This window comes from Netta rufina (genome assembly GCF_964035555.1).
Source record: "Netta rufina genome assembly, chromosome: 6".
In the NCBI taxonomy this organism is placed as follows: domain Eukaryota; kingdom Metazoa; phylum Chordata; class Aves; order Anseriformes; family Anatidae; genus Netta; species Netta rufina.
Window position 1 is genome coordinate 6,351,594 of NC_140129.1, and position 19,093 is coordinate 6,370,686.

Here is a 19,093-nt window from a genome sequence, read left to right on the forward strand (position 1 = left end):
TACTGCTGGCTGCCACGCTACAAGGTCTTTGTACTTTGCAGGGATGGATTTTTCACAAGGCTTGAAGGATTCCCTGTCCCTAAAACCTCTGTCCATGTGACCAAACTTTGGATTTGACCAGCAAGTTCAACATGTATGGGGGGACAGATCGCACAAGTGTTTCCTTAGGAAAAGGGGCTGAACCGTAAGCAGCTGATAACTGTTGAGAAACAAACCCTGAAATTGGAGGAAGTCTAGCAGCTGCAAATGGCTGCACATTTTCAGGGAGACCCCTGAGTCTTCACCTTGGTTAAGTCATGGGACAACTCAACGATGTTATAAAACATCTGTTGATGGACAACTCAACGATGTTATAAAACATACTGCTGATCGTCTCCTGTATGCATTGCTCTTGCAGAACCTGATGAGATTGTACAGTATGAGGTGTGTGGTGATCTTGGCAGTTACTTAATTTCAAGATGGCTGTACATCAATATTTATTAGATTTTCATCTGTTTGCAGCATGTACAACTAGTTCAATATACTCTTCTGTAATGACTCAGTATGACAAATGACGTAAAATGTAGACCTTTTGCAGAAAGACTTGCTGAATCCAAAGTTTTATCCTCTTATTAGGTAATTGAATAGTTACTGGGCCTTCTAAATGCCTGTAATTTCCAGTAGTGAAAGATGATGAAATAGATCTTTTTCTCACTGTAAAGCAAATGGGTCAAAACGATGTATGTATTGGACTGAAATTGGAAATCTTAAATACATGCATTCTAGTTTTGCTATAACTTTAAAGAAGTTTAATAACACCCAAACTGCCTTATGAACTAGAAAGATTTGCTCTACTGTCTATAACTAAGGGCATTCTGGAAGTGTTAATATGGCTCGATGCATCTTGCTACTTCAGGTATCTTGTATTCGGGGTATTTTATTTTGTGTAAAAATGTATGGAGGTGCTTTTAGATTAATAAGTTTATATAAACTAAGAAGAGAAAAATCTTGATCCAGTGTAAATCTTTTTTTTGTTGCTAGCTGCTTTTACTGAGCTGCACAACTACATACAGCATACTGCTGGCCACATCTTCCATATATGCCAGGCAGATTACACATAATTACGTTATCCCAGGTCCACCTTGTTTCACAGGATTAGTTTACTATGGTTTTGGTCATCTTGCTTTAGCATTTCTGTACACGTTGGGAGTTGACTTTACATTTAAACCAAGAATGTTTATGGCCACTTCTAACTGTGTGGCCATTGTAGATTTGGAGCAGATGGCCAGAGCACTGAGCATTGGTGGTTGCGGTCCTAAGGCCAGCAATGATATCTTGGGTGCCTGCAGCCAAATGACATCTTTATACTTGGTATATGGGTTTATAAAATGTGATTGAGCAATGTCTTGCTGTATTTAATGCACTTGACAGACGATTTGTTGAGTATATCTGGATATACTATATCATTTGGGGAATTTTAAAATAGATCTCCTGGTGGGATTTCAGCAGTAAGCATAATGGATGGGGGAGAAAAGTGCTCTCTCTGAAGAAATTCAAAACCACACTTTAGGTTCTTGAGCTTGATAGGAAAGTGACACTAGTCAGCAAAACAATCGTGCTAGTCTCACAGCCTATATGTTTATATCAAACCACCAGTTGTGTGGTGGCAGGTGTGCTGGAATTAAATCATCTTTAAGGTTGCTTCCAACCCAAAACATTGTATGACTCTATTGCTGTGCAGCAAGTAGTATACTGGGAATATTCTGGAAAGAAATTTGTGGCAAAAGTCTTAAAATAGTTTAATACTCATTCTCCACATGCAATGAAAGACTCTCTGAAAATATTCATCTATTAAATGCTGGGCAGGTAGTTGGATGAATACAAAATTCAAGGCAACTAGATGGTTTGAAACAGGTGCTACTAGGAAAGCTACTAGGTGCTACTAGGATCTGGCTTAAAAGATTTAAGAGTCCTGCAATAGTATAAGCATCCACAATGTGGGAGCTCCAGTGGGTAAGCACTTGGCATAAGTAGAAATAGTGAAAACTTTATTTAGAACCTTTAATGAGACTTTGAAGGTGGTATGATTTTTTTTTGTCTATGTCTGTAGATGAATGAGTCTAAAAATATAAAGAGCTGAATAAAATTAGGTGGTGGAGTGGGATTGTATCATGGGTGGGTGCTGTGTTTTTTGGGGGGGGAAGAGGGAGAAATAATACACACATACCACAGTTACTCTTGTATTTGAATAAACATGGTGTTTAGGCATAGTTTTCCTTCACTAACTTGAGCAATAAAATAGTTACTGTAGTGTAATGCAATGCTCCAGTCCGAAGTAAACTATTTTGCTGTTTTTAAGTTGCAGTGGTATTTTCATTCTCAACATTGCAGCAAGGAAAAAATATAGAGGCAAAGAAAGGTCTTCAAAACTAATGATCTAAGGCTTCCTTTAAGTAAAGCATATGTTTTCATATTGCACAGTTTTACTCGTTTTTTTTTTTTTTTTTTTTTTTTTTTTTTTTTTTTTACTGCTCTTTTCCATTGATACTGCAATTGTCCTGTAACATTATGTGATACTGAAGTATTACATGCACGACTATTTGCAATGATAGTCAAAAAACTCCGTGGAGACCAAAACAAAGGTCTGGATATATATTTTAGCAATTTTATTTTGTGGAGTTTCAGATAAATTTTTGGTGTCTTTTTTCTGAGCTTTGGCTTGGAGGCAAAAACATCTGGATTTATTTATAAGACTTGATCAGTAACTTCAAGATATGCATCTACTTTATTAACATTATCTATGGAAATGGAAAAATGGAAAATTGCCCAATCTCTGTGCGTCGGGGTTGAATGTGGGGAGTAGTAAACCACAGAAATGTAATAAGTTTTTTTTTTTAATTAATTTTATTGCTTTAGAATAAAAGGGGGAAATAGCAAAAGTTACATTTTCTTCGTTAATCATTAAGAATTAAATTAATCTCTCTAAACCCCACTTTTAATTTTTGGCTCTGGTCCTTTCTTTTGCAATAGCTGCAGTCATTTGAAGTAATTTGTCTATCAAAGCACTCTTCTGGCTTTTGACAAATCGCATCAAATGATTCCTCCAGGGAAACAGAGCCTTGAGTAGTGGTGTAAAGTTCATTTTTTCTGTCAGACATGTAAGCTGCCTGAATTGAAAGACTTGTGAGCTTTCATTGCAGCAGAAATAAGCTGAGAGAAGCTGTATGGTCCAGCCAAATCAAACTGAAGATACTACAAGCTAGTAGTCTGTGTGTTATGGCAAGAAATTGCTTTTTCAGTCATGTGATTTTAAAGCACTTCTAGTTTTGTAACAATTTGAATAACTTTTAAAGACAATGCAAATACTCTAAGATGACTCCACCCCATTTTGGCATCTCTCACCTTTGGGAAACCCTGTCTATTTTGAATTTAAGGGACTTTAAGCAATATTAGAAATAGAAATGAGACAACTTCTACAGGGGTAGGATGGAGACAGTCTAAGCTTACAGTTATCCAAACAAAATCACTGCTGACTTAAAGCCCTGCCTTTTGGTAGCAGATACTGTATACAACGTGAAAAATATTACATTCCTAAAGCTCCTATTTCACTGTAAGTTTGGTGTAGCACAAGTTTCAGTTGCAACCTTAATCAGTACATGACATTTACTCACAACGAGTGATTATTCTAACAATTTCACTGCCAAATCTAATTAGGCTGTTTTGTGTAGCTTATAGGCACATTTAATGGATTAGAGGTCTGTGCTTTTCTGCAGTATGTTTTTAAGGGAATCTACACCACATAAGTCATTGCTTTTCCCACAACTTCCTTTTATATATAATTGCAGCATGGCATCCTGGCTTTTAAGAACAGTTAAAATGACTATAAATTGTATAAGCTTTGATACATAGTCAACATAGGATACATAGTCAATATAGAAGAGGTCATCTGTGATAAGTCCCATAGAAACCACTGTGGAGCCAGTGGTGAAATATGAGGAAATAAATAGGGAGAAAGATATGACAGATGGTTTATGGTGAGAATGATGTGTCAAACCCAACAAGTCATAAAGAGAAAAATTCCAGAATATGATAAAGAACAGGGTCATATCTATATCCTGGCAGTTGTCGGTCATTGCAATTAGATGTGTCTTGGCAGCCATGCGAAGGAATACAGGTTGTTTTGGGAAAGGTACTTCTCTTTGGATTTTTTTTTTTTTTTTTTTTTTTAATATAAGGAAGAATTTTGCTCTTCCTATTTGCAGACAGTGGTTTGTATGTAGGTGGCATATTGGAAAAAGAAGATCAATTTGTGTGACCCTGGCAGGAACCAAAGATGCAGACAGCTTGACAGAATGATATACTTCAGTGCTTTATCTGCTGTGTTCTTACAGAATATACTTCGCCTTGAAACAGTGGTTAGACAGTAGAATGCTTTCATATTTACGTTCTCTATAATGCATGCAGAAGAGAAAAAGCCTTACAGGCATGTAAGAGACTCATTAAAAGAAGTGTTTGATTGTGTTGCTAAACTTTAAGGTCTGTCTATCAGACAATGTAGCAACTATTTAGTCTGACTCTTACCAAATATGAGTGAAAGACATAACTTTTGTGTTTTATACCTGCTGGGACTATGAAAAGAGAACATACTCTTGCCCCCAGCTTGTGCACAAAGTGGTTGAGATTGGACAGGACCTTTGGGGACTGTCTGCTCAAACCAAATCTTCTCAAAGCAGGTCCAGTTAGACATCCTTGAAAATACTTAAAACCTATCTGGGCATCCTGCTTTTATGTTTTACTATTTTCAGCTTTAAAAGGAAAGTTTAAATGCAATTTCTGTTATTACAATTTGTTCTCTTGCCTTTCACTCATTGCCACTGGGGAAGGGAAAGTATGCTTCCATTTCTGCCTCCATCAAGCGCACATGAAAATGTGCTTCTCTTTTCTATGCTGAACAGTCCCAGAGATCTCAGGCCCTTTGCATCTCATACGCTCCAACCCCTTAACCATCTTCATGGCTGTTCACTGACCTTACTCTGGTGTGTCCTTGCCTCTCTCATAGGCTCAGACCTAGACACAGGCATGTGCTACCAGGACTGACAAGAGAATCACCACCTCCCTAGATCTGGTGGTGATGCTTCTTGGAACGAAGCCCTAGATTGTTTTTTGCATTCTTTGTTACAATGGCCCATTGCGGACTTGGTGTCCACCAGGACCCCAGGGTCTTTTATGCAAAGCTGCCTTCCAGCCAGCAGCTCCAGCAGGTGCTGGTGTATGGGGTTGTTCTTCCTCCAGTACAAGGCTTTGTCTTTACCATTGTTGAACTTTGTGAGTTTCCTGTCTGCCCCCTTTTCCAGCTTGCTGAGTTCTTCAGGACAGCACTACCAACTGGCTGAGGTTACACACTCACTGTTGAAGTCTTCAATGACGATGAACAATATTGTCCCCTGTATTGATCCCTAGGGTACCCCACTAATGACTGGCCCCAGTTGGGCTTGATGTCACTGCCCTTTGACTCTGGCAGTTCAGCTAGTTTTCTGTCCAGCATAGCTAGTTTAAACTTCATCAATTTGTCTGTGATGATCTTTACACATTTTGCTTTCATTTTGTCTTCATTAAGCTAGCAATAGAGACTTTGTTAACTAAACTTACTGCCAGCTTCAAATTATAGAGGTAGAAATTCATCTTTAACTTTCAGCAAGTAGGGATATGTGACACTGTGTAACACTGTGTTTCTTCAGGCCCTCTGGAAAGGAATTTTAATGCTTTACGTGACATCTGAGGGGTGTGAACTTTGTCAACTTCTTGAACATTTTCAAGTAATTTAAACACATCCATGCTGACTTTTATTTTTGAAAATCACACTTCAAATGTACTAAGAGAAGCAAAAGTTGGGGATCAATAATGATGAAATAATTCTAATAGACTGGAGTAGTTATTTAGCAGCAAAGCTAGGGGCTGAGTAGTAATGCTAATGTGTAGTGGAAAACTTCAGTTCTTAAAATACTAAAAAATGTTGAGAAGTTGGCTGTCCTGAGATCTTTTTCTTGAATGCGGAAGACAGACCTCTAATAGTCCTGTAGAGGATGCAGTATTTCAATTAAGCTGGAAATCACCTGCTAAGCATTAACATTCTCATTCAAAAATAAAACTTTCACCTCATAATGATTTCAAAATGCAACTGAAAAAAGAAGTAGTTGTAGTGGGAAGGTGGACAGCTAGGAAAGAGAGGCACGAGTTTTTGAATCCTCGATTTCTTTAATCTTTTATGCTGTTTTATTTAATCACTTTAAGTATTGATTGGTATTTCTATGGCCATTCTACAGACTGAAGTGCAGTGTCTTCCCATTTACACAGTGGTGGGATTTTCTAGGAAGAGGAAATTGTTAGAGAAAGCTGAAGTTCTCTGATGGAGAATGTCGTGAGCTTGGGTAGTTGAAAACTGTGTGAGGACTATGAATGATGTTGGAAAGTACATGTTGCTCATGCCTAAGGTTGGAACTGAATATGGATTGGGGAAGGCATGAAGGTGCAGTGCATAGTAACTATTTCATGAAACAATGAAAGTAGGAAAGACTAAAATCAGGAAGATAGCATGGAGGAAGGAAGGAGATAAACTAAGGCAAGTATCTATATTTGTATTGGTGTTCTAGGTCTTTGCCATGCTGAGGAAGTTGCTAGCAGAGTAAGTGGATTTTCAAGTTCTTGTGCTTAGATTGTTTGCAAGTCACTTAGGTTGTGATTTAGTAGTAGACCTGATAAGATGAACCTGCACTTTTCCTTGGAAGAAGTGCTGCTCTTAAGTGAACATGGTCATCTGCCCATAATATTGGCCTTTTAACTGCAGCTGTCTTTTATCTATGGAGACTGTATTAGAAACTTTTTCAACTCTTTTAGATCTTTTTCCCAGTAGAAAAAAGTAAAAGAAGAGTAAAAGAAGAAAACAGAAGGTAGGTGATTTATTTTCAAGACATTAAAATACTCAGCCTAAAGCACATAACCATGAATTTGCTGTCTCAGTATTTTTACTTTGAATCATTGCTTTTGATTTTTGTTGCTTGCTTCCCCTTTGATACAACTAAGAAACACAAGCAGTTGATCTTTGCTAATAAACAATTTTCCATGTCTTTGTAAGCTTACATGCCAAGTGATCTTGCATATACAGGGCTGTTTTTCTTTCTCCTTTTTTTTTTTTTTCTTTTTTTTTTCTTAAAAGTTAAAATTCTTGTAGGAATATTATTTGCCTTAGAGATTTTGGAGTCAATGATCTTTCCAAAGCTCTTCTTTTGAAAGTATAAAACTAAACATATGATTTTCTGTGTGTCCCACGGTATAATAGTAGCCCTTAATTGCATGACTGACATTAAAATTACTTTACAGGTCAGGATTTGTGTCTTTCCTGAATACAGTTGCGCCTTCAGAGTCTATAAATCTAGCCATTATACCTAGGCACAAAAAGACTATTTTTCCTTGATGTCTACCTTAATTAACTTTTACTGTTAGATGATTTCCAAGTTTAAGAGTAGAAGAGAAACTTAAGGCTTTCCGTAAGAAACTTTATCATGAATCTTCATTTCAAAACAAATTCAAGTAAGTATGAAGTTTTGTTGTTAATCTGATATGACAGCAATGAAACAGATGAAAGACCCTCTTTCTCATGCTCATGAATATATGGTTACATTGATGTGAATTCATATCATATTATTTGGGCAAAGGAAGACACATCATAGTCAACAACTGGAAAATTAGAGAAAGCAGATACAGTAGATTCATCATTTCTCAAACTAGAAGTTAAATCAATGTTAAATCAATTCTTGAGTATCTGTTTTTTTTTTTTCCCTATTTTTTTCTCCTATTTTTAAGTGTTATCAATGCCATGTTTATTTAGATTTGTCATCTAACTCTGTTAGGATGAAAGATTTGTATGAAAATGAAGGTTCCCTAAGTTGCAGAATGGTTAAGGTTTGAAGGGACCTCGGGAGGTTGTCTGGACCGACCTCTCTGCTGAAGCCAAGCCACTTACAGCTACTTGCCCAGGACCATGTCTAGGGAGGGATACTCTGCAACCTCTTCCAGTGAAACAGATCTGACCAAAGAGAAGACTACTAATTCTGTTTATAATACCATTGTCTAATAATGATCTGAACTTCAATAAACTAAGATCAAAAGACTACTCTGTTACACCTTGTTTATTTTAACAGATCTTTCTCTCCTTTTGTGCATGGCATTAGGGCAGAGGAATGCTCAGGATAAAGCCATTGAATTTGTAATGACTCCACAATGTTTTGATTTGCTGAAAATAATTGCATACTTACTATTCATAAAATGTAAGGTCAAGGCATAAATGAATATCTGAAGTGTCAGAGTTTTGTGCAGTAATTAGTGGCATTCAGTGAAGTTCAGCTGCCATTCTTCTGAGAATTCTGAGAATACCAACAGGCCATTCGTCTGACAGTATCTTAACACAAGTTAAAACAAATAAATACAATTGTTGCATAAAATAGGAATTACTCATTAGTAGTAATAAACTGGAGAAAAACCCTGCTATTAATATATCTAACACAAGACGCCGTAGAGATTCAGCTTCACAGTTAGGTCATTTCCTTTCATGTAGCATGAATGTAGCTGACAAAGACAGAATGACAATCTGCACATTTTTTTAACCTATTTGTGATGAAGATAAATTTTGTATTTCAGTAAAACATCAAATTTTAAACACTTTGAGACTTGGTTCAACATTAAATTTTTAGCTGATTTATATTGGGGAGGCATTGTACAATCATAATGCAAAATTTCATAAATATCCTTCAAAATTTGGAAAAAAAAAATGTATTATACATAGTTACTTGAAAACTATGCAGAGTGTACAGTACACCCCCCCCCACACACATACTTTTTTTTTTTTTTTTTTTTAAATAAGAGTGCTAAATTTAGGTTTATTGACGTATTCTGTAACAGGATCAAGAAAAATATAAAAAGTAATTAGTACCAAGCTCAAGAATAACATTCAGGAAGTCCTGCTCCTTTTTGACAATGTATTGAGTAGGCACCATCCTAGAAGTGTTGTTTTTCTTCTCAATTTTATAGTTGCCCAAACTTTCAGTGATTTAAAACATACAGAAGAGTTTTGGTTAATTTGTGAGACTTGTGAAGTGTAGAAGTGCCTAGGTATTATTGCTGTTGGGTATGAAACGGTGAAAACTTTGAACATTTGCCTTCCATTTTCATTACCTTTTGAAGGTTTCGTGGGTATAGAAAGGTCACAGCTGATCTGAACCATCACGAACACAGGTAGAGAGCTAGGGTTTCTTAACTAACTGTGATATTACAACAGTGTTGCATTTTAATGTATTTTCTGTGTACCTGTATGAATGCTAAATTTTTTTTTATGGATCTAGAAATTACTGTAATGAGTGTTTAGAAGACTAACAAACCACATCAGTTTAAAACTTGAAAACCAGTTTTTACTAGATGTATTCATTCATTATTAACACATGGTTAGTTCTTGGTTATGATCATTATCTTTCACTATATACAAATACATGTGTATGTGTAGACACGCATATGTATATGTAACATGTAACATTCCTTTAACAAACCCTTTAACATTCATGTCCTATACAAGCTATGAGCATACAGTCCCATGGAGCAGAGCTCATAAACTCAGTGCTGAGAGTTTTGGTCTGTGATGGTTCTTGGTTTCTGAGGCAAAGCTGATGAAGCTTGAGAGTGCTTTGATGAGAAGCTGGAGTTTAAACAGACTTGTCTTCTGCAACTTTCTTTGCTTGTGCATAAATACTTCATGTCTTTGCTCCTCTCTCAAGAGAATGAGAGTTCAGCTGCTCTTGCTGATGCTTATCATGAGAATAAGCACGATGCAGAACAAGAGAATGTTTGAGAGTTCTTGATGCAGTCTGAAATAGTTCTGAAAGGTGTTTTCTAATCCAAGAGTTGAAACGCTGGGGTTTTGCTAAATGAACACTTAATGCTTGTAGCTTTATTGCCACTAAATACAGTGTGATCCTGGTATGCAGGCCAGCAGGTTTCTAATCTGTGCTTTGCATCAGTGTTATAGGCAGGTGGGTAACATCAGATGTTAGTGTGTAGCAATAAATATGTACGGAATTCCTTAACTAATAGGAATATCTTTAATTATTCATGTTACTTGCTTTCAGTATTTACACTTCTCTCTTATAGGAAGAGGTGTTTTTTTTATTATTATTATTCTTTTTTTATTTTAAACCTGCAGTTTAGATTCCTTCTTGAAATGAAATGTATTTTCAGAGGCTGTGCTGAATGATACCCACTGTGAATGTTACCGTGCGCTGCTGCTTTTAACTTGGGTAGCTGCAGCTAAAATTGAATACTTGTTATGATGGGTAATGGCTAGTACCATGAGAAGTACTGCTGAGTTTTCAAAAAAGGAAGAGTTCCTTTCCAAAATTTCTAATCCAAGCCTTAAAGGCCTCATGGTTATTTACATGTAGGTATGAACAAATTTTACTTTGATTACAAAAATGATGGCGCTAATCAACGATAACCTATACAATAACCTATACAATAGGAGACGATCAACCCATTTTATAAAACTGTAGAAAAGTCAGAACCTGGCAGTTTGAGCCAGCTGAAGGATGAGGGACTCTAATACATCATCCCTTCAATATATTTGACCAGGTATTTTGTATGTCACAGGGAAAATTGGCTTGAGGATCTCATAAAATACGAAATACACGTCTGTTATTATAATCTGTATGCACATGTAGCCTGTTGTACTTAATGGTGGTGGATGCTACCTTGCAATTACTCCCCAGTGCGCCCCTCTGCTGAGACTGAAGCTTAAAGAGAATATTCCAGCAGTTCGGTGGTCCCCTGCCAGCTCATTAATTTAGGGATCACACTTCCTGAGCTCATTGTAGGCAAGAGAAGTTTCTTGTCACTACCAGGACTAACCAAATAACCATCTAGGTATTGGTCTATTTGTATCTTTGACAGTTCAGTTTGTCAAATTGCAGGCTTGTTCAGATTTCATTTAAGATGGCCTTGGTGACAAGGAAGTAATGATGTTTAGTTAACTTAATCCTATTAGTGATGGCAGATAGAAACTTTGCAGTAGTGGTTTTCCCAGTCTGAGAATGGATAAAAGCTTCTCAACAGTAAATGAAAGGGAGTAATAAAAAGACTCCGTATGCTGGAGTGCCTCACATCAAGAGTAGCTGATAAAATATTGAACAATTTATCTTCTGTATGTCTCTGGAGTTCAGTGTTGGAAATGCTGTACCATGACTGACAACTTGGAAGGCCTCTTGGTAAATGGTACAAAGAATATGCTGGGTAAGGTATGATTTTTGTCTCTTGGAAAAAGAAGCTTAATAAGAGTAATGATTTATTTATTTTGGAGGAACTGTCATCTCTCTGACCTTGGTGCATTTTGCATTGAGCCGAATGATTTTGGGGGAGAGCTGGAGCTGACTGCTATATATCAGCTTAGAAATAAACCTCTGCTGGGACCTGGTGATCATTTGTTCTAGCTACATCCATGCCCCTGCAAAGGCTGGAAACTAAGGGAAGCAGGAGTTTCTGAATATATATGAGACTACATACATGTATGTCTACATGTTTTTAAGACAGACATAAAGTTGTTAGTAAATCTCTTGTTAAATTACAGCACTTTTAAATAATGCATGGCTTTTCTGGCATGTTGTAGTTTTGGTAGAAGAAGAATAATAGTCCTGAATACAATAGTGGAATTACATGTAATATGCAAGAAAACAATGAGAAACTATACTATGTCTCTAGAATCAAAAACAAGTTAAAGCAAAAAAGTTACTCAAATCAGCTGCTAAGTAGATGAGATTTTCAAGTTTTGAAATAATTACCTACATGTATTACAGAAATACTTAACTGTCTTTTGAAGGAAAAAAAAAAAGTAACTCTAAAAGTGAGGTGCAGGCCACAGAGCTAAGAATTCAAACTAGAAGCACAGTGCTAAATTTTCAATCTAATGTGAGATAATTACTTTAAAAATTGTTTACTTGTAAAGAGTAGTGAGTTTTGTCAATTGTCATTGGCTTCACCTGGGCACTGGATTTTCCTGTATGAAGTTTATCATACGACTGATGACTAAATATAGGACTTGATCAGTTTTACCCTATCTATCATTAGCGAGGTGTTTCTGAACTACTCTATTACTGCATTGGGTTGGAAAAATAGAGAATGTAGAGAATATAGGGCAGTATTGCTCATGAGTGAAAGCTAATTTAAATAATTGGACTAAAAAAAGCATCCCTCTGCTTTAATAGCTGGTTTAGTTGTTTTAATGGCTCTTGCACAATGATGCTAAAACATATTTGCTTTTTTTGCTCATAGATAAAATACTTTTTCATCTAAGTACCTTGCCCACAAGCATATAGACTGGTATTCAATTACTGCTGTAGTTATGTGGTACTAGAACATCGAGTATTTTGTAGCCTACACAAAAATGTCAGAGGGAACTGGAAAAATACAGAAGTAACTTAAAAATAGCAGTGACTCATTGAAAAGATTAGAGCTGTTGATCTCCAGAATTATAGAGTTTTAAAATAAAATATGAATGGTTAAGGTATAAATTTAAGTTTAAAAATGACAAATCAGGATGCAATAACTACTTTTATTGATTCAGAAAAATAGAGATTTGTAACTGAGAAAACTGGAAGCAATTTAAAAAACTGTGATTTCAGCATACTAAGCAACAGTTTATAAATACTTAAGTAATTTCCAAAAAAAAAAAATAATTCAAGTGTGTTTCAGTCCTGCTTTTAAAGCTTTGGAGAAAACTTCTGTAGTCTCAGGACAGGTCTTTGTCTCATGTGGCAGAGCCATATGACGCTTTCATACATAAATAACATGTCATAGTTTCAGCTGTCCTTTGAAGTAGGCTTGTAACAACTCAGGTATGTCAGAAAGTATTTTAGTACTTTCAGTTCAACTGACAGGCTTTCTTTTACAGCTCAGAAGAAAATGTTGAATGAAGGATGTACTGGTTCCTTGTTGACTTAGTAGCACTGAAAGGATTGAGTGCAAAAGCATGTGTTGATTAAGTAAAAAATAACGTATCAATCTAGTGAACACACAAAATCTTAATTCTGTTGCTTCTCAGTGTCTCTCATAAAGAATGTTAAATGTGTCCTTTGTTAGAACTTTAATTTTTAGAGTACAGTAGTGCTTTCTGAATGTGGTCTTTACAGCCCCAAACTCAGTGGATTGCTTGAGTCCTGTCATTTATTTCAGGGTCCCGTTTAGTTCTGGTCAGTGTATAACATGCTGTTTCAGTCCCATATGACCACCAGCTAGAACAGGTAGGCTTGCAGCTACAGTGACACCCACAGGTATCATCTTTGATTCCTCAGATTAAGATTGAAAAAATTTTAAGTGACAAACACTTATGGTGCTTTTCTGATAAAAGACTTCTTAAAGTTTACTAAAATCATAAGGAATTTATTCATTATGTTGGTGTTCTTAAATCTGGATATAAGTTACTTCTAGCTGCACATACAGTCTGTTTGCTGTCTGTACTAACTTCCTTTTTTCCTAATTATGCTATTTCATTCACTATCTAAATATTAGTTGTCTTCCTTCTAATCTTCACTTGGTATTAAGCTGAAATGAAGAAAGGCTATTTGAATAGAAGAGAATATTGACGTGAAAATACTAAAGCACAACGAATGTATCCCTTTCTTATCCCGAAAAGGAGAGTTTTACTATTACTAAAATCAATAATTTACTGGACTCTTATTTGATAATGTTTGCCTTTCTGTATAGTTTTAAATACATGTGCTGAATACATAGTGTGAAGTCATCACTGATGACCTTTTCTGAAAGTTTCATTTTCCCATTGGCTTTTCTGGGCTTTACTTTTTCCCTATTTCTGTATCTGAGTAATTGCATACTATTGTTGGGGACGAATTGCAAGGATCATGAGTAAAAATGTAGAGGGGAAAATATACAAGTTGCACCTCTTAGAGTTGTATTCATCCAGCAGTTTATATGATTATAGTATTATGCCCAGTCGTGTGATCCACTTGACTCACAGGGCTGGTGCCTTTGAAAAGGAAATGCTCAGTTGGATTTTCCTTTTATCTTGACTTAAGCTGCTCTGTGATGTTCTGCAGAAAACAATCTTCTTATGAACCTTCCTGAAAAGTCCAGTGAATCAGAGACGCCCACAACTTGATAGCTTTATTTTCTTGTTCTATTAATTCCCCCCTGTGAGTCATTATAGGACTCTGAATGCCTATGGAACAATTTCTTATTTAATGCTAGCTATCATCATTTAACTGGCACTGGCACCCTTTTGACTTCAGTTCTTTGATGTTTTTGATTGTCTCAGCATCTTGCTCCAAATCCACAGTGCCTGTTGTGTGCAGCCTCTGATGGTGCTTGCTACAGCGGTTCAAGGATGCCTTTATATAGTGGGTGTAGATGGCAGTGAAAGATAGGTGCTGCAAGTCTGTCCCATACCTCTACAAAGACAAGAGAATATTCTACATGGTTTTGGAGGGCTCCCAGTTTTATGTAGTCTGAGTGATGCCCAAAATAGTAAAATATCTTGGGAACATGAGGCAGTGGAATGTGACGTATAACCCAGTTGCCAACCATTTTTCTCCATGTCCACTAAAAACACCTTACAGGCATAGTTCTGTTGAATGCATTGGGTCTTGACTGTCTAGGATAACAAACTGGAGGGTACCCCCAGGTAATAAGGGGTAATTGAAGTGCTGCAAGAACTGGTACACAGAGATAGGAGCGATATAAGAGTTTGCAAGGATGAGATAGTCCAAGGAGCAATACAGTAATATTTTTATGGTGTCACATTGTTGTGTCACTCCATATGTCTGTTGTTCTGCATGTGTTGTAGGCCAGGGGATCTCTGAGTGATTCTGAGGGGTCTGTGCTGTTATGGGAGATAAAGACTGTTAAGGGGATTCCACACCCACTGCAGTTTTATGTCCTCACTCATCAAGAGCACACTTGAATTTCTATTTCTTTTACTGGTGGCAGCATATCTGTCTCTAAGTAGGGACTGTATAACAAAGGACAAAAAGAGCTGTAGACCAAGTTGCAAAAATACATTGCCTATATGGAGAACACCTGGTTCATGTCTTATTTAATATTAAATATGCCATTTCTAAAATATGTTTTACTATCGATGTAGGTTTTGGGGCTTTTTGTTTTGTGGGCTAAAATTTTGGAAAACTATTTTTTATAATAGATTGTTTGAAAGAAAAAGAAATATTGATATTTTTTAACTATCTAACTGAGCTTAGTGCTGAAAGTACTTCTAAGTAGAAGACTCATGTTATAGGGCCTCATTCCTGTGCCCCTTTCAGATGGGTGAAATGCCTCACAAGGCCCATAATTAGCTCACAAGATAGCCTTTTAAGATAGCTTTGTGGAAAACAATCTTTGCCTTCAAAGCCTGTGGATTTTGTCTTCCTGAACCTATTACTTTTTCCACAGCTACTGAAGATCCCTGGTAGGTATAGCTCCTTTTGCTCTATGAATTCGGTGTCATAACACTGCTAGTATTCTTTCCGATGTGGTGCAGTAATTAGATTTCTAAACTGTGCAAAGCTCATATACCTAGCTGGCACTGCTGAGTGTCAGCTGGAGTCAGTAGAGGCATGGGTTAGTTAATCTTGACTTTTTTTTTTAAAGCCTCTGCTGGAGTCAGGTGTCAGAGGTAATAGCAGTCCTGTATTGCTGACTCACTGACTTCTGTATGTTGTTTAGTGGTCTGTCAAAAAATATTAACATCTGATTTGAAAAGCAACACACGGAACAGATTGTTCAAGGTAGAAAGCTATTGCACATTTGGGGGGAATGAATGTGCTTTCAACCTTTGCAGTTTCATACAAGCTAAATATAAACTTGTTTTCTTTTAGCTAGGAGGAATGTCACTGTTCTGAAGCTATAGGAGTGCTGGAAATTTTGGAGGACTTTGTGACTTCTGTCATGCCCATTTTGAGTGTAACTCTTATGTATTCTAAAAACTGACATCAGTGTGACTGATTTATAATACGTGGGTCTGAATAAAGTTTTTCTTGTATTTATACAAAACTTTTTAAAAGCGGAATGGCGATGGGAGCTGAATAGGCTCACAGAAAATACATAAATTTGAAGATGTGGTTCTGTAGGGCTTAGCTACAGTGAGCAAAGCTCAGTGAGCTTTGGCTTAGACCTTTGTCTGTTATTAATCCCAATGATGTCCATATCTCAAGACTGTGCCCTGTGCTTGCTAAATATTTGTCACAGGTCTTCACATTCTTAGGTTGGGTACTGTTGTATCATTAATCCCTTGCTCATTTGTGCTCAGATAATGAGAAATTGCTTATTAGTTCAACTATTATTATTTTTTTAATTGGCGTTATTATTTTCTATCTGTATTAAATTTAGATATGGCCTAATGGTATGCTCGTTATTAATGAAAACTAATATCTATGACTATCATATAAAACATTAATATTGTTTCTAGTTTATTTTATTTTACTTGCTGACTTCACTATATTACATTAATCTATCTTGATAATTTGATCTTCTATATTTTGTCCTATTCCTGATATGTATATATATTCCTGATATATCCATTACTAAAACACTAGCTTCTTAAAAACAGTTGTTCATTTCCTACTTAGCAATAGCAACTATGCTATTAGGAACTTTGAAGAAAGTTCAAGTCACTTTTCTCTTAATATTCTAGCTATTCTTTTTCTTATTTCACCTAGAATTTTTTCTTGCTATGGCACCTAAATTTCAACAGCATTCCCACAAAATGTTACCCTGAACAAGTGAAAAAAATGTGTTTACATTTCATAGTTAAACTAAGAAATAAAAGTATTGTGCATGGCAACCCTTTCTGCTTTTAGTCGAATTTTTTTTGTACAATTTTATCAATGTATTTCTCATAGTGCTAGCATTTCAAACATTTTGTCTATGGGTTTAAATATTTTTGACTGTGAATGCAAAAAAGAAGGACTTATAATGAGGAGAAAATGGAGATCACTATACATTTTTGTTACTCAAAACAGACTTTTTCAGTCTAAATGATATTAGAGAGTGATATTAACTATACTGCCTTATGAAGTTGTAGAAAACAGCAGAAAAATCATTCCCGTTAGTAAATTAATTCCTAAAAGCAGAATGCAAAATATTTATCTTGGTACATTGTTTCCTGCCTGTAAAGGTCTTCACATGAGATGTCTGGAATAGACAAAATGAATCTAAGCCTCAGGATTGTAATCTTATTGAACATGTACTGAAATACTTCCTGAAGTGAACTTCAGTTGACTTACTGAGATTCAAGTTTCTTAAAGAACAAAGCCAAGACAACTTGGTGTTTTTGCTTATGTTTGTGTATTTCATCAATGTATTATGGTTTATATCTAGCAACTTGAACATATTTTGGGACATAACATTTGCACCCACTAGTGGGAGGTAAAAAGTCTAAGGTGTAAGGATTTTTAGTGGTCCTTTTCTCCTATATTGTCTGCAGCAATCTGCAGGCTAGGTGTGTACTGAGGAGCAAAAATGTTACATTTGAGTGTATACAGCAATCTAACAGTTACCCATGTCTCTAAATTATCTTCTGAACTGGTTTAGATGACATTTGTTCTTCTGGTAGAAGGATGTTATTTTCCTTCTAATACCTGTTTAGGAACATCTAAAAGTGTTTCTGCCACCAAAACCTACAGGCAGGTACATAAAGGTATATGCTGCAGCAAGCAGGAAGAAAGGAGGATCTCCTTCTTGCTCCTCAGCAGCTGAGGAGCAAGGTCAGAAGAAAAAGCTATTAGTTTGGCACATGTTTCCTCAGTTTGGTACTGGACCAGGCTTGTGAGATATATCAGTTGTACTTGAATTTCTTTGTTAAAGAGAAAGACAAGGATCCCTTTCAGTTGGGAAGTACCAAAGAAGAATGCTAATAACTTGCTCGGGGGAGGGGGGGGGGGTTGGGGTTAGGAATCTATCTGTCTCAAAATGCTGGTGGGGCTCAAAACAGGCCCCTTTCTGTACTCTGAGCAAGCTTCCATTGAACAATCAGTGACCAGAAATAAATCAAAAAGGGAAGAGAAGTTTCATAAGTAAAATGCAGTAAAACTTTGCTTTTCAAATTGCAGCTTGTTTAAATTTTGTATCAAAAGTTGCAGAGGTATTAATCACTATTATCACCTTTAGACATATTTAGCTCCTCATTGTTCAGGACACTGACTGAATTCATAATTTAATTTAAAATTGATTGCCTTTAACAGAAGACATTTTCAAGAAAAGTCTATAGTAATGTCATAATGATAGATAGCATTTAATTTGGTCAAGACTGACCTGTTACAGTTACCTATAATTGACATTAGCAATGTTCAACTGGCAGTAAATTAAATGAGTTCTTCAATTTTATACTCTTAACATTTATGAAGTCAACATTACTTTAAAATCAGTTTGCATTAATTTGAAGACTCCACATTGTGAACATTGACCTCCCATGTCCTTGTTTTCTGTACTATGTGGTCTTTTTATTTAATGTATGTTTTTACTACGTTTGTGGAATTTGGATCAATAAGCAGGATTTGCTGGTGTGTCTATGACCTATGGATTCCTCTATTGAATATTGATCCATTCTGTTGGATAGCACACAGTAGAAAAATGAGTTCTACATTAAGTAGCCATGTAGCATAGACCAATAGGTTAGGTTTGGTTATTTTCTGAAGAATAATTATAGAGAAAGATTAGAGAGATTTGGAGTAAAAACAGAGACCTGAGTGTGATGATTAAGACAGAAGTCCACCTTGAAGTCTGAGTGCTCCATTGCTTTTTTTTTTTTTTTTTCTGTGATGCTGCACTATCCTTTTGCTATATGTGTGCATGTGCAAATGTCTGTAAGTAAATGTAAACCCTAGAGAGAGAAAAAGGGGCTAGACATGTCCTATGAATAGTGAAGAGTAAGTACCACAAAAAAAAACTGCACAGAAAAACAGCCTTAGTTTTTCATTCAGTGTTTACATTACATTTCTGAGCCTTGTGAGTCAGCTGATTTGTGATGCACCTCCATTTATTTAGTGATGCTGTGCTAACTGCCAGTTGGCAGCTT